This window comes from Erinaceus europaeus, chromosome 3, assembly GCF_950295315.1.
Source record: "Erinaceus europaeus chromosome 3, mEriEur2.1, whole genome shotgun sequence".
In the NCBI taxonomy this organism is placed as follows: domain Eukaryota; kingdom Metazoa; phylum Chordata; class Mammalia; order Eulipotyphla; family Erinaceidae; genus Erinaceus; species Erinaceus europaeus.
In genome coordinates, this window is record NC_080164.1 from 168645475 (window position 1) to 168659074 (window position 13600).

Below are 13600 nucleotides of genomic sequence, written 5' to 3' on the forward strand. Positions count from 1 at the left end.
GGGTTTGAACAAATTGTAAGATGCATGTCCCACCTTGCCTGGCCTTTGTTTGTGTGCTTTTGATTGCATTTTAGCTAACATTTCACATGACTTCCCACATTGCACCATCACAGTGACCAGAAGATTTCAGTGTTACTCTTCATTCAGCTCTAGCAGAGAGGAAATTGAAACACAGAATGAACCCCAGGCTAACCAGCTCATAAAGGCATTGGTAGCACTTAGGTCCAAATCATTCGGTCTTCTTAGACAAGCATAAAGTTCACTTAATTCATGGGGATGTCATTACTTGATGGACCCTCAGAAATTTCTGGAAATTCTTCTTGATGTCGGCATAATCTTTTCCATGGAATCTAAGAACAATTCCTTTCCAATGATTTACAATAGGTTCAGCAAATCAGAACCACTTTATACCAAGGAGGCAAGAGAATCTTTTTCCCTAAGAAGAAGAGAGGATGGGGGATAGTCATGATTAGGAGTTTGAACATCTGTGTTTGAGTGGACTTTCATATATTTCTGTCTACATTTTAGCTGAGTCTTTTTGAAACCATGGCTGCCATCCTTATCTTGTCAGTTTCTTCATATTCCTTGGACCTGTTGAACTTGTGCTTGACTCTGAGCCTTTGCATGGGCTGTTCCTTCTGCAAGGAGTGCCCATCGCCCATCAGAGATCTGTGCACTGCTTGGGTGCAGTGCATTGTGTTCACAAGACAGAGACATCTAGGGAAGTCTTCTTTGACTGACCACACTAATAAAAGGGCTCAAAAATGCCCTTTTTATTTTTTAGCATTGCTTTTCTCTCAGATGTTTATTATACTTACTGTAATCTTAGTATGCTTATTGTTTTTAGGAATGACTGTTTCATTTGCTCACCATCCAGGGCCCCACATACCCCAGAGTGCCATCCTATAAGCTACGACTATGATCCTTTTACTAACTATAAAATTCCCATGCCCAGAACTGTGCCTGAGACAAAGGGTGCTTAATAGAAACTGGCTAAGAGAAGGGAAGGGCAAATGACTTAGTGAAGGATTATTTGGGATAAAGCAAATGAAGGTGATATATGCAAATTGTTGTAGATAGATAATACAGTGGACACAAGACATTTTAATGCAGCCATGTGCTTCAATGGAAACAAAAGAGAAGGAGAAGGAGAAAAAAAGGAAGAAAGAAAGAGAACTTTTCAAAAATCCTGGTCCCAATATTCAGATGGGAAGCTTCATGAGTGGTAAAGCAATGCTGAGGGTTGTACTATCTGTGTATCTATGTATCTTTCTATCTATCTATCTATCTATCTATCTATCTATCTATCTATCTATCTATCTATCTATCTATGTATCTATCTATCTATCTCCCATTTCCTACTCTTTTCTCAGTTTCTGTCTGTTTTGTCAAATAAAGAGAAAAGAAAGAAAGAAAGAAAGAAAGGAAAAAAAGTGGCTGTCAGAAGCAGTGTATTTATTGTACAGAGTCCCAGTGATAACCCTGGTGGTGAGAGAGAGAGAGAGAGAGAGAGAGAGAGAGAGAGAGAGAGAAAGAAATGAACTTTCTTCTGTGGCTGCATAAACAATTTTGTCCCATCTGCTTGTCTTCTTTCCAGTAACCAGAATGCAAGATAATAGTTAACTTAAAATTAACCCCCCTCCCAACTATTCTCATCATGGTGCTGAGTTGAGTACGTCATTTCTTGGATGCTGTGCTTGATTGAAATCGAAGAAAAATCAATGCCAAGTGAAGCCCAAGCCTTCCTTTAGATCTTCCTTTAGACAAAGTTTCTAGTCTCAGATCTTATCCGGGAACACCATCAAAAAGAGAAGTTGAGGGGTCAGTCTTTGGATAAAAGGGAACTCAAGAATAGCCATTAATGATTTTCCAATTCTTAGGCAGCATGAAAGTGCTACCTCATTGATATATGATAACGGTTGCTTTTCTGGTAGCCAAACTGAGTTCTCATTTTACTGGGAGTGAGTCAGCGGGCCTCTTGGGTACACTGCCACTTTGCATTCTGTCTTAATTGTCATGATAAGCATCCTGGGTTCTTCTCAGAATCAAAAGCCCTCCAAATACGGGACAGCAGTGCGTCCATCTTTTAAATACGGATAACAATTGGAATTACACATAGGCAGAATGGTATACACCAAGCTCCTCTTATTATTTTTTTCGCAAGTCCAAGGCTTCTCCTCAGCTTCTGTGTCTGTCTCTGCTACCTACCCTTTACCAGAAAAATGCTTATTTAAATATTGTGCCATCCCCACAAGCACTTTTTATTATTTACCGATTTAAAAAAAATGACATCATTACTTTTCTTCTGAATTTTTTAAAGTGACAATTGTGCAATTAAATTACTGAATTCATTTATATTTAATTGTGCTTTTGGTTTTAATGTGCTATCGGACGACATTTCTTTCGGAGGCTGTTAGTTTTCCATGGAACGTAGAGAATCTAAGGCTGTATCAAGGAAATATATTACATGGGCAAGACAAAGTCTCATTAGTGTTATTTATAGCATGCTGAAACCTCATTAGGGGAAGGTATGCTGGATTCAAAAATGCATTACCGGGAACGCTTTATTTTTTTGTACTGGGAGAAATTGCTTTTATTGTGTTTCTTTGTCACAGGCATAGTGGCTACTGGACATTTGGGTTTCTTAAAGTATGAAATAAATTAAGTTAGAAGAAAAGAGTAATTAATCCACTAGCTCATATACCTTCTTCATACAGCAGAGAAGCCCACACATAGTTCTAAGGAATTTCTATGTATCCACACTTTACCCACAATCTACCATAAATTTATAACTTGTTTTGCCTCAAGTAAAAAGCACTATTTTTTTAGGGCAGAAGTTTGTGTCTTAACCAGTGATCATGCTCTATTAGTGCAATTCCAATCAGGGATGGGTGAAACGTGGAGTCACAAATGGCCCAATTTCGGAAAATTCTGTTTATTCTCCCATGAGCCATAGATTCAGACCTGCATCAACAATGTCCAGGAGGCATGGTAGGGGACTGGGATTTGAGGCAAAGAGGCATGAAAGAATGAGTCTCTGAGTTGTCAGTCTCAGAAAAGAGAAGCATTCAGTGAAGTGTGGTTCCTGATGAGATAGTGTGAGAGGCTGCCTCACCGTCACAGTTAGAATTCTGCTCATTTCCAAGACTTGTACTGTGGGGTAAGAGAAGTGACAGCAGTCCAGACCCAGACACTACTTTCTCTGATCCATAACCATCGAGACTGTAGTTTTCTCTTGTCATCCATCTTGGGGTACAAGGCTGATTTTCTTTTGGAATAATGTCTACCTGAAGTGTGGGAAAGCTCAACTAACCACTGTTCATGGCTGAAGTAGATTTGTCTTTAGTTGACAGCAGAGGCAGGTGGCCTCAGGGTTTATTCATTAGCTCATCAGGACTCCAACAATACAGATTCTTTCAATTCTTCTTCTCTATTGTTCTCAGCCTCTTCTTTCTTTTTTTAAATTTTTTTCATTATCTTCATTTATTGAATAGAGACAGTCAGAAATCCAGAGGGTAGGGGAGATAGAGAGGAAGAAAGAGACACCTGCAGCCCTGCTTCACCACTTGCAAAGCTTTCCTTCTGCAGGTAGGGAGCGGGGGCTTGAACCCGGGTTCTTGTGCACTGTAACTTGTGCGCTCAACCAGGTGTGCCACCACCCGGTCCCAAGCCTTTTCTTTTTCATACTTCTTACTTACCACATGGGCTCAAGATGGCTACCGTAGCTCCCAGTAGCATATCCTGATAAGCAGGAAGTAAAAAAAATAAATAGATAAATATGAAGTCAAGAATTTATCGTATTTAAAAAAGAAAGAAAGAAACAGGCTGGGAGTATGGAAAGCCTGCCAATGTCCATGTTCAGCAGAGCAGCAGTTATAGGAGCCAGACCTTCCACCTTCTGCAACCCATAATGACCCCTTCCACCTTCTGTACCCCATAATGACTCCATGCTCCCAGAGGAGTAAAGAATAGGAAAGCTTTCAAGGGAGGGGATAAGACACAGAACTCTGATGATGAGAATTGTGTGGAATTGTACCCCTCTTATCCTAGGGTCTTGTCAGTATTTTTATTTTATAAATAAATTAATAATAAATAAATAAATAAAAACATAAAAATAGCAGAGGTAAAAATTGTGAATTTTAAAGTTTTTAACATAGAAAGTTCTTTCTAAATCCTTTATCAATCTGTACAGACTTCTTAAGCTTCATCAATCAGAATCTGGTCATTTGACTTTGTCTTCCAGCAAACAAATCAGTAAGGAGCTATAGAATTCACAGGGTCAGACTGAAGCATCCTCATCCTCTCTGGAAGTTGAGAGTATGTATTATCTTCCTGATGGCTGCAGAACAACTTATACGATGGATTTTGCACAGTAGATATGCTTCTTTTAATTTCAATTTTGTTAGTGACTCATTATTGATTTACAAAATTATAAGAGAACAGGAGTATAATTTCACATGATTCCCACCACCAGAGTTATGTATCCTATTCCCTCCAGTAGTTCTCCCAAGGTCACAGCTATGTGTTGACTATTATTTCTATACTTATCTGTTCTATCTATCTATCTATCTATCTATCTATCTATCTATCTATCTATCTATCTATCTATCTATCATCTATATATCTATCTATTTATCTAGATATATTTACCTATTTTTTCTTGATCTCTTCTTTTTGTTTCCAAGTCATTTTTACACCTATTACTATTTCTGAATGCCCCTTCCTTTTTCCTCTTCTCTCTCTGGGTCCTGATGGAGTTGGAGTTCAGTGCCCTCTGGTCATCTTCCCCCTGTAACTTCCCCCCTTGCTAGAAGTATGGACCAAAATTCCTTATGGGACACAGAAGGTGTGAGTTCTGGGTTCTGTAGTAGCTTCTCTGCTGGACATTAATATTGAGGTCAATTCATACTCCAGCCTGTTTCTGTCTTTCCCTAGTGGAGTCAGGTTCTGGAGAGGGGAGGTTCCAGGATACACAATAGATGTTTCTACTAGCCACACTTATATATACACTCTTTGGGTCTTTCTCATCTTTTCTTTCCCTTCCCTTTCATTCATTCTTCCATCTGCCTACTTAGCTATGTACCTGCCATCCACCCACCTACTACACATATGAAGAATCACTACTGCTCACAAGCTTCTTATCAATTGCTTTGTGGGCACATAGTAAACCAGACTTGGATTCTGCTCTGAAAGGCATCCCAGTATATATTGGAAATTAGTTCCATGTTCAAGGTAATTGAAATTTAAGACTGGAAGTGTGAGTTAAACTGGGAGTTAAGAGACAGGAGAACTCAGGAAGCTTTCACAACCAAGATAGGGTCTAAGCATTTCCTTTCTACATGCACATTACATGCAATAGTCCTTTTGGCAGCTTTTACATTGTCAAACATCGCCAGGAGTCTTTTGGGAGTCAGTTTTGACAGCTTCTCTTGCCCCAGCTTCCTGAGGCTGCCAGCAACATGTCCACGGGTGAAGTGGTCTCTGGTTAAAAAAGAAGTTTGGATGTGCCTGGAGATGGGTCATCAAGTTCTTTGGCCTCACTTGATAATGAGTGCATTTGAATTTGTGGATGAATTGGGTGGCTGGTTTTGATGAGATTGCTATTGGAATTATGTCACCAATGACTCCCAGTGATGCATCCAGGGCAGGAGCACTATAGCAAAAACCAGGAGAAAGAAACAGAAATCATCAGCCACATTAACAGTGATGAATGATCATGGCATTGATGTGGTCTTCTTTTTAAATTTTTTTCCTCCTCTTGGAAGCAGACAGCCCTGTACCTGGTCACATTTCCAAGACATAATGACTTAAATAGCTCCTAGGTGTATATCCAAAAGTGGCCTACCTGCCAACTTAGACCTGAAGTCAGAAACCATTTAGAACAGAGGGGCAAACTGGATTTGGCTCATCGGCCAAATCCAACCTGTGGTCAGATTTTGTTGAGTGTACATGGTGTTTAAAAAATCATGAACCTTCCAAAAGAAACAATTTTTGGCTTCTCTTGAGCAACTAAAAAGATATGGATATATTGGGTCCACATTCCCACATAGCAGAAATTGCCTGGAACTAAGAGGCTCCAACTGCTTGGAGCAGGCCATGCCCTCCTCAGTTTGCCACCAAATCTGCCAGCCCTTGTTAAGTGGCTTTGGCTCTGCATAATCCACTAGACTCACAGTCTGTGTTGGTCAGTGGAACTTTGGGGATTGGCATCACTGGTTGATTTTACGTTTTGTTTCAGATTTGGACAATATATTTGGATGAATATATTGGACCCATTTAGACATTATTTTGCTTTGCTTATTTCTAAGTCCTCAGAGAAAGAATACTAATAACTTCTAAGTCTCTATTCTTTTGTTTGCTGGTTTTGTTTGTTGTTTTGCCATCATGTCATGACTAGCTTTTCTTTTGTTGTTACTGTTGGCTTGTCACCAGGGTTATCATTGGGGCTAAGCATCTGTATGATGAATACACAGCTCCTGGTGGTTCTTTTCTTTAGTTTTGATAGAGACATAGAGAAAGGGAGAGGAAGAGAGACAGCTGTAGCTCTGTTCTGCTGTTCGTGGAACTCTCTCTGCAGAGGGAACTAGGGGCTTGAATACTGGTCCTCAGGCATGGCAATGTGTACACTCTACTGAGTATACTACCACCCACCCCATAAATTCATATTTGAATTGCCAACAACCTTCTTATAATATGTTGACATTTCAGTTAGCTTTAAATGGAGTAAAACTGTTTGGGCAGATTTAATCTAGCTAAGTATAAATTAATATGTTTCTTCAAAGCTACACTATAGAGATATATAGTACATTCACATATATGCTTGCTCCAGTGGGAAGCATTTTGGAAGGCAATTAACTCTTTCAACAGTTGTCATTAAATGATCCCTAGTGGCTGGAAAGAGTTAAGCCACATCTCAAGTATGCAATTAACTTCTTCCAGGCACTGCAAATTGCGATCTTAGAAAATTTGGTTGAGTTATTGTGGTTGTTTCTATTGCTGTTAAATAGTAGTAATAATGCATTTATGTAGTACCTTGACACCACAGAGCTAAAAAACAATTACATTAAAATATCAATTTAATTTAATGTGAGATCATGTTTTGTCTAATCATTGTAGCTAATTGCTACCCCTTAGAAGTCGTTTCCACAACCCTTTTTATTAATGGTCTGGTGGCAACTTAGCTGTTTAGAACTGTACAAGAAACTTCTTGCCTGAATTATCCTGCAGTGTGATTTTATGCCTGTCAAAAATATCTTTTAGAATGCATTTACAAGCTGATGTGTATATTATGCACAACGTGCCAAAGATTAGAATCATCAGTAGAGTGAACATGTCTTAAAATCAAATATGTCTTCAGATGTTCTTGGGAAGATGAAAGGCTTCAGAGAGTGAGGTCAATATACAAAACAATACAGAAGTGGGCCCTCTCACTCCCTCCATCAACTAGGAATCCCTACTAACAATCAATAGGAGTTCAATAAAGACCCAGTGATCAAACAAGTTTGTAGTAAATAATGCTTGAAGTATTTCCCAAGGCAATGCAAAATGTGTAATGTCAGAATAACACCAAAAAAATTAAATACCTTCAGTAATTTCTATTTTAAACCCCTAAAAGAAGACATATCTTACAAGCTAAACATCATTGGGAAAAACAGTAATTCTTAAATTGCTTATATATATTATAATGTAATATATTGACTAGATAGAGGATATATAATGACTAGAGAGAAGAATGGGCTTAGAAGTCAGGAGTCTGGGAATCAGGTAATAGTGCAGTGGGTAGGACTGGCATACGGATCCTGGTTCAAGCCCCCCGCACCCTACCTGCAGGGTGGTCACTTCACAAGCAGTGAAGCAGGTCTGCAGGTGTCTGTCTTTCTCTCCCCCTCTCTGTCTTCATCTCCTCTCTCCATTTCTTTCTGTCCTATCTAACAATGACAACCTCAATAACAATAACTACAAAAACAATAAAAAAACCAAGGGCAACAAAAGTGAAAATAAATAAATAAATAAATATAATTTTTTAAAAAAAAATTCAGAAGGCTCTGTTTTCAGAGCTGATTATTGTACTTTTGAACTAAACAAGGCCTTAAGTGAGTCAGTGAGGAGATCCTTTTGCACTTTTTCCTTTTAAGTGAAGATAGGCATAGCATATATTTCATTAGGTTCTTAAGAAGTTTACGTGGAATGATTTCTGCATAGTGTTTGCTCAGTCTTGGGCACAGTGGGGATGTTTAATATATGAGTCATGGACTAATCCTTTTCTCTTTAAATGAAGTACAAATAGATATCAGATCTTGTGTGTTAGGTGTTTTTCAGAAATGGCTAATATACTACCAAGTTTATGAAGCCAATTTTGTCCCTACCAGTGCTTCTTGTGTGCATTCAAAATGCCTGTCCAAACCAACACCTGGCCTTTCTTTGTTGTCAAGGACTTTCCTAATGATTTGATGATGATTGCTACAGATCTGAGGAAGGAGTTGTTAGGATTGAAACTAAGCCCGTAAGTCCTACAAAACCAAATTAAGTGCTGTAGAAGGATGTTTGCTCACTGTGTGAAGTGACAACATTACAGCATTCCACATTCCTAAAAGCCATCGCACTGAGAAACTTGGAACTGAAGGTAGACACATCAGTTCTCACAAGAAAGATCTGGTGTTATTCCTGTGAAACTTGGGTCATTTCCACATGTAATGTGACCCATTGGTCTTCTCATCTAAAGCTAAGTCATGTGGGCCAGATGGGTAGGGTAGACCAGATGACCAGATGGCTAGGTGAGGATGCCATCCAGGTTACATTGATCAGATCAGCTATGGGAATCAGCAGAGCATCATCTAGGCAGAGAAGTGGTGTGAAAGCAGTGCAATCTTGGTCTCCACCTGTAAATAGGCTGGAAAGCTCAGAGGGTAGAGGCAGTGTCCCCTGCTGTGAGATGTCTGCTGGGAGTCCCTCCTCCCCTCACGCCTCACCTCCTCTCTAGGTTCCTGGGGATTCTTTTTCTCCTCCTCCTCTGTGGGGATGCTGAACACATCTGCAGCAGCTGGAGGGGAGGATCTCTGGCTCTGTGCCACTGCTTCCAGGGAGGCAACAGTAAGCCAGGGAATGGAGTTTCAACAACAGGGACTCCATATGCCTCTCCTCCCTGCCTCTCCCTTCTTCTCTTACATTCTTGAACTTGCTCCTGCCTCCCATCCCAGGGCTTACTTCTGCTGTGAAGGCCTGGGAAGAAAAAGAGGGTTTGCACCACTAGTCAGACTCTATTTCCAAGGTCGATTGTGGGGATCAATAATTGAATAGAGAGTTTTAAATATGAAGTGCCGTATAAATGCTAAATAGATTTGTAATTGATGGGGACTCTAACATTTCAGATACTATGTGATGGATGGGAATGAATAGATGTAAAGGCATACACCATAAATAGCACGGCAAAGTAACACATCCATTTCTTCAACAAATATTTGGGGAGTGCCTGAGTACCTGCTAGAAGCCAGGCATTGCTGTAGGTGCTGGAGATACAGAGTGAACAGCTGCAGAAATAGAATAGACTTCCTCTCCACCCTTGCCAAAGCCACTGATGTCCTGTTGGGGAGAGAGAGGTGATAAGCAAATGAGAAGGCACAGTGGATAGTATTAGAAAAGAATGCTAAGTGTTGCCTAGAAAAACTCAGCAGTGGAGGAAAGAAAGGAGATAGGTAGAGGCAGTTATACATCGGCTGGACTGACAAGATCTTGTGGGGACTATGTTTTTAATAATTAATTCTTATCTAAGAGTTGAGATTTTTCAAACTAAAATCTCATTCAATCAAGGATCTGTAATTCCTTTTCTGTTATGTAGATAGACTTTCTAGAAATGTCTATTATGGCAAGTGTGTGTGTGTGTGTGTGTAATAGAGAGGGGGGGTTATTTACAGCACCCAGAGCCAGTGTTATTTTTTCCACCAGGATGTTTAGCCTCCATTAGATGATGAATCCCCTTCTATTCTTTCTAGTTCTTTCAATGTTGCTCTTCCCATTTCCCCTTGTTAAATTATTTCTCCTGTTTCCTTATCATAGCAGGATCTCCTGACCAAAGTCACCCCTGTCTGTACTCCTAGAAGCTTAAATTCGGAGATGCGTGATCATTCCTGGGTGACCAACACCTTCTACTGTGTTCATAAATGACACAGCTCTGGAGTCAGCCCTGAGATCCAGGGCACTTCGTCTTTCTGGATCTTAATTCACTATCTTTGAGGAGAATGATATCTCCTTCACAGAACTGTGGTGTACATGAAAAGAGAGGACTCAAGTGAAATGCACAGCACAACTTGACCTTTGATATACTCAGAGAGGTTCTATGTTCACCTCTTGATTTTCCTCCTATTTTTAGTTTTGGAAGATTATTGTATTATTACCTTAAAATTAAAATGGATCACAAAAATCATCTAGTTTTCAAGTTTTATTTTTAAATCAATAAAAACAAAATTCAGTGGGTTGATTTTTTTTCCCCCAAATGAAGTCTGGCATGCATCCCCAGTACATTAGAATAATCCATGACATTAAACTTGTTGAAGTGGGAGCAAGAAGTCTGGATCCTGCCCTCTTGGCTTATATCCTCGATACCCCAGCATTCCCTTCTTTCCCTCTAACAGCCTGCAGGGCATTTCTGAGAAACACTAGGTTTCTGAGGTCTTTAAGACCAAACAAAGCAATTTATCAGAAGGATACCGATTCCAATCTTTTCTCCAAGGCTCTGGATCCTTAAATTCCCTTTGTGAACAATCAGTCAAACTTGCCATCTCTCTCAAAAAGTTTATGGTGGAAACTAGTCTTTTGAATTTCTCATCTATTTATTCCATCTTTTCCCCTTTGGGATTTCTATTGAGCTTTACTTTTCAAGAGACTTTCTATTTGGCAAACTAAATGGAGTTTTCATTTCTTTCCACCTCTATACAAACATCTGCAATTAAGCATCTCTTTCTTTCTGAAATGTCAACACTGGAGCCCCCATGATCCTATAGAGAGGTCCCAAGATATCTCAATAAAGCCTTCCTAAATTATGGATTTGGTTATTCTCTCAGAAGTCCTCCATGACTCTCCATTGCATGTAGTAGAATCAAGCAACAGGCTCCTCAAATAATATTCAAGACCTTTCATGACCTACTTGATAAAAGTTTACTTTTAACCCTATGTTTTATTACTGGGTTGGATTATTGTGAACTTGTTACAGACTTTTTTGCAAACTGTTTTTAAGTTGAGAAAATTTACTTATGACTAGGCAAGGGGAAAAATAAGGGTGGAATTAGAGAAGTTATAAAAAAGAGAGGATACTCCATCTGGACCTAGTAAGATAGATGCTTTTAAAATGGTAGAGATGGGGGCCAGGTGGTGGTGCACCTGGTTGAGTACACATTACAGTGTGCAAGGGCCCGGGTTCAAGTCTACAGTACCCACCTGTGGGGGGTGGGGGGAAGCTATATGAGTGGTGAAGCAGAATTGCAGGTGTCTCTCTTTCTCTCTCCCTTTGTATCACCCCCTTCCTCTCAATTTCTTACTGTCTTTATCCAATAAATAAATAAAGGTAATAAAAATCATATATATATATATATACATATATATATGTATATTAGTAGAGATAACAGCAAGAACATGACATGCTTCCTGCAGTGAATTAGGAGTGTGTCTGTGTTCTTTGCCAACATTATTAGATGTTTGAGGTCAGGGACTAATGTGTTATTCTTCTTCAGGGTCCCATAGCATCTAACTCATCACTCTGATTATAATCTTCAGCAAATGAATGAATAAAAATAGGAATGCCAATTGACACTGAACTCTGGGGAGCTTAAAAAATTGCACAAACTATTATAGTGAGTTTATAAATAGATCAAATCATGTAAAAGTGAAAACATAGATATAATTTAATTTCGTAAATTTTAAAATAACTGATATTATTTGCTAATAGAGCATAGTATCACACACTCACCATATTAGGTCTCTATTAGCAAATGCAAAAGGCAAGGAAGCCAAGATTCAAGGAATGGGGGCCACTAAATTCACATTTAGTTGAAAGAAATTGCAGAGGCCAATGGAAAATAACATGGTCACAAGGAGGATGGAGAACCAGGTCATTCATCTTTGCAATCAATTTGACACAGATATCCATGCTTCATCTTTATATATATATTTTTTTATATATTTAATTTTGGTGAAGGAGATCTGGCAAGATTCTCAGAACCCTAGTTTGATAGACCTTAAGCTTTTTTATTCCTCCCCTCACTGATACACAAACTGCTACTTGAAGATACTCAGTGTTTTACTATTCAATTCATCTCTGAAGTTGATTTAATTCTTAAAAGGCTAATTCTGTATTCTGTAGTTTTCATGCCCTCCTGACTTCTTATCTTGGAACATAGGAAATGATAGATCCATTGATTTGTTACCTTTATGTCTATAATGAGTAGAGAAAATAGAAGGCATTGTCAAGATCATAGCAAGAAGATATCTTTAACTTGCCTCCTTTTGGTTTGTTTTTTTAAAGGCAAAGTACAGAGGGAAGTCAAGTCTTTGGGGGATATTTTTTGGTTTGGAAGAATCTAACTAGGTGTGTGAAGGCAGCTGTTCGGAGGGGAGTGGAAGTGCTGATCTGGAGTATTGGAAATTACAAGAAAGAAAGGATTGATCAATAGCTATTTTTCAAGTGCAGAGCATAATTTGTGTCAGGCTGCTGAAATGAGTTAGAGCTTCATAGTTAATGACTGTGAGCACATTCCTTTATCGCCTGGCTCTCCAAAATATTTGCCGTCAACAATTCTAAGAGGCTGTGAGTGAGTCATGGCTAAAGTGAATAATGCGCTGGGGAGTGAGGAGTTCTTTCTTTTCTGAAGAACTCCCCCTCGGACATCATGTGCCTGTCTTCACATCTCTGATTTGGATACCCCTTAAGAAGTCACTTGGTGCTCTGGCCATCTTGCAATCTGGCTCTTCTCTGATTATAGCTAAAACAAAACAAAACAAACAAACAAACAAAAGCTTATTTATTTATTTATTGGATAGAGACAGAGAGAAACCAAGAAGAAATGGGGATTATAGAGATGTAGCAAGTCAGAGAGACACTTTTTCACCATTTGCGAAGATTACCCCCTGAGGTAGGGACCAGGGGCTTGAATCCAGGTCTTCCCACTTTATAACATGTATTCAACTTGGTACATCACAACCTGGACCCTTTCTGCTCTTCTTTAATCTAGGGCCCTCTTGGTTCTTCCATTGAATCCCTTCTTAACCCCTAAAGAAACACTATTCTTTTTCTCTTTGGTGAAGTTCATGAATCAGTGGTAGATATAACTAGGAAGATAATGTGTTTCTAAATTTTTGAATAACCTTTATTTGATGGGACAGAGATATTGGAAGAGGGCAGGGAAATAGAATGTGAGAAAGAAAAAGAGAGACAGCTGCAGCACTGCTTCACCACTTGTGAAGCTACTCCCCCTACCCCCCACCCTGCACAGGTAGGAACTGGGGTCTTGAACCTGGGTCCTTGTGCACGGTAATGTGTGCATACAAATGAGTGTGTCACTACCTAGCCAGAAGATGATGGGCTTTAAACTCCAAACCTACTGAAACAGAA

The 13600-nt window shown here is 39.3% G+C and overlaps 2 protein-coding genes across 2 annotated transcripts in view; both read left to right on the plus strand.

Annotated features, from left to right (window-relative positions):
* PPARGC1A (PPARG coactivator 1 alpha) overlaps positions 1 to 13600 on the plus strand; it is an 883428-nt gene that overhangs the window by 462766 nt on the left and 407062 nt on the right. The gene's annotated exons all lie outside the window — the stretch shown is intronic.
* The window catches only part of LOC132537517 (zinc finger CCCH domain-containing protein 13-like), a gene marked incomplete at its 5' end in the record, with an annotated part of 115816 nt that overhangs the window by 61884 nt on the left and 40332 nt on the right, over positions 1 to 13600 (plus strand). The window lies entirely within an intron of this gene.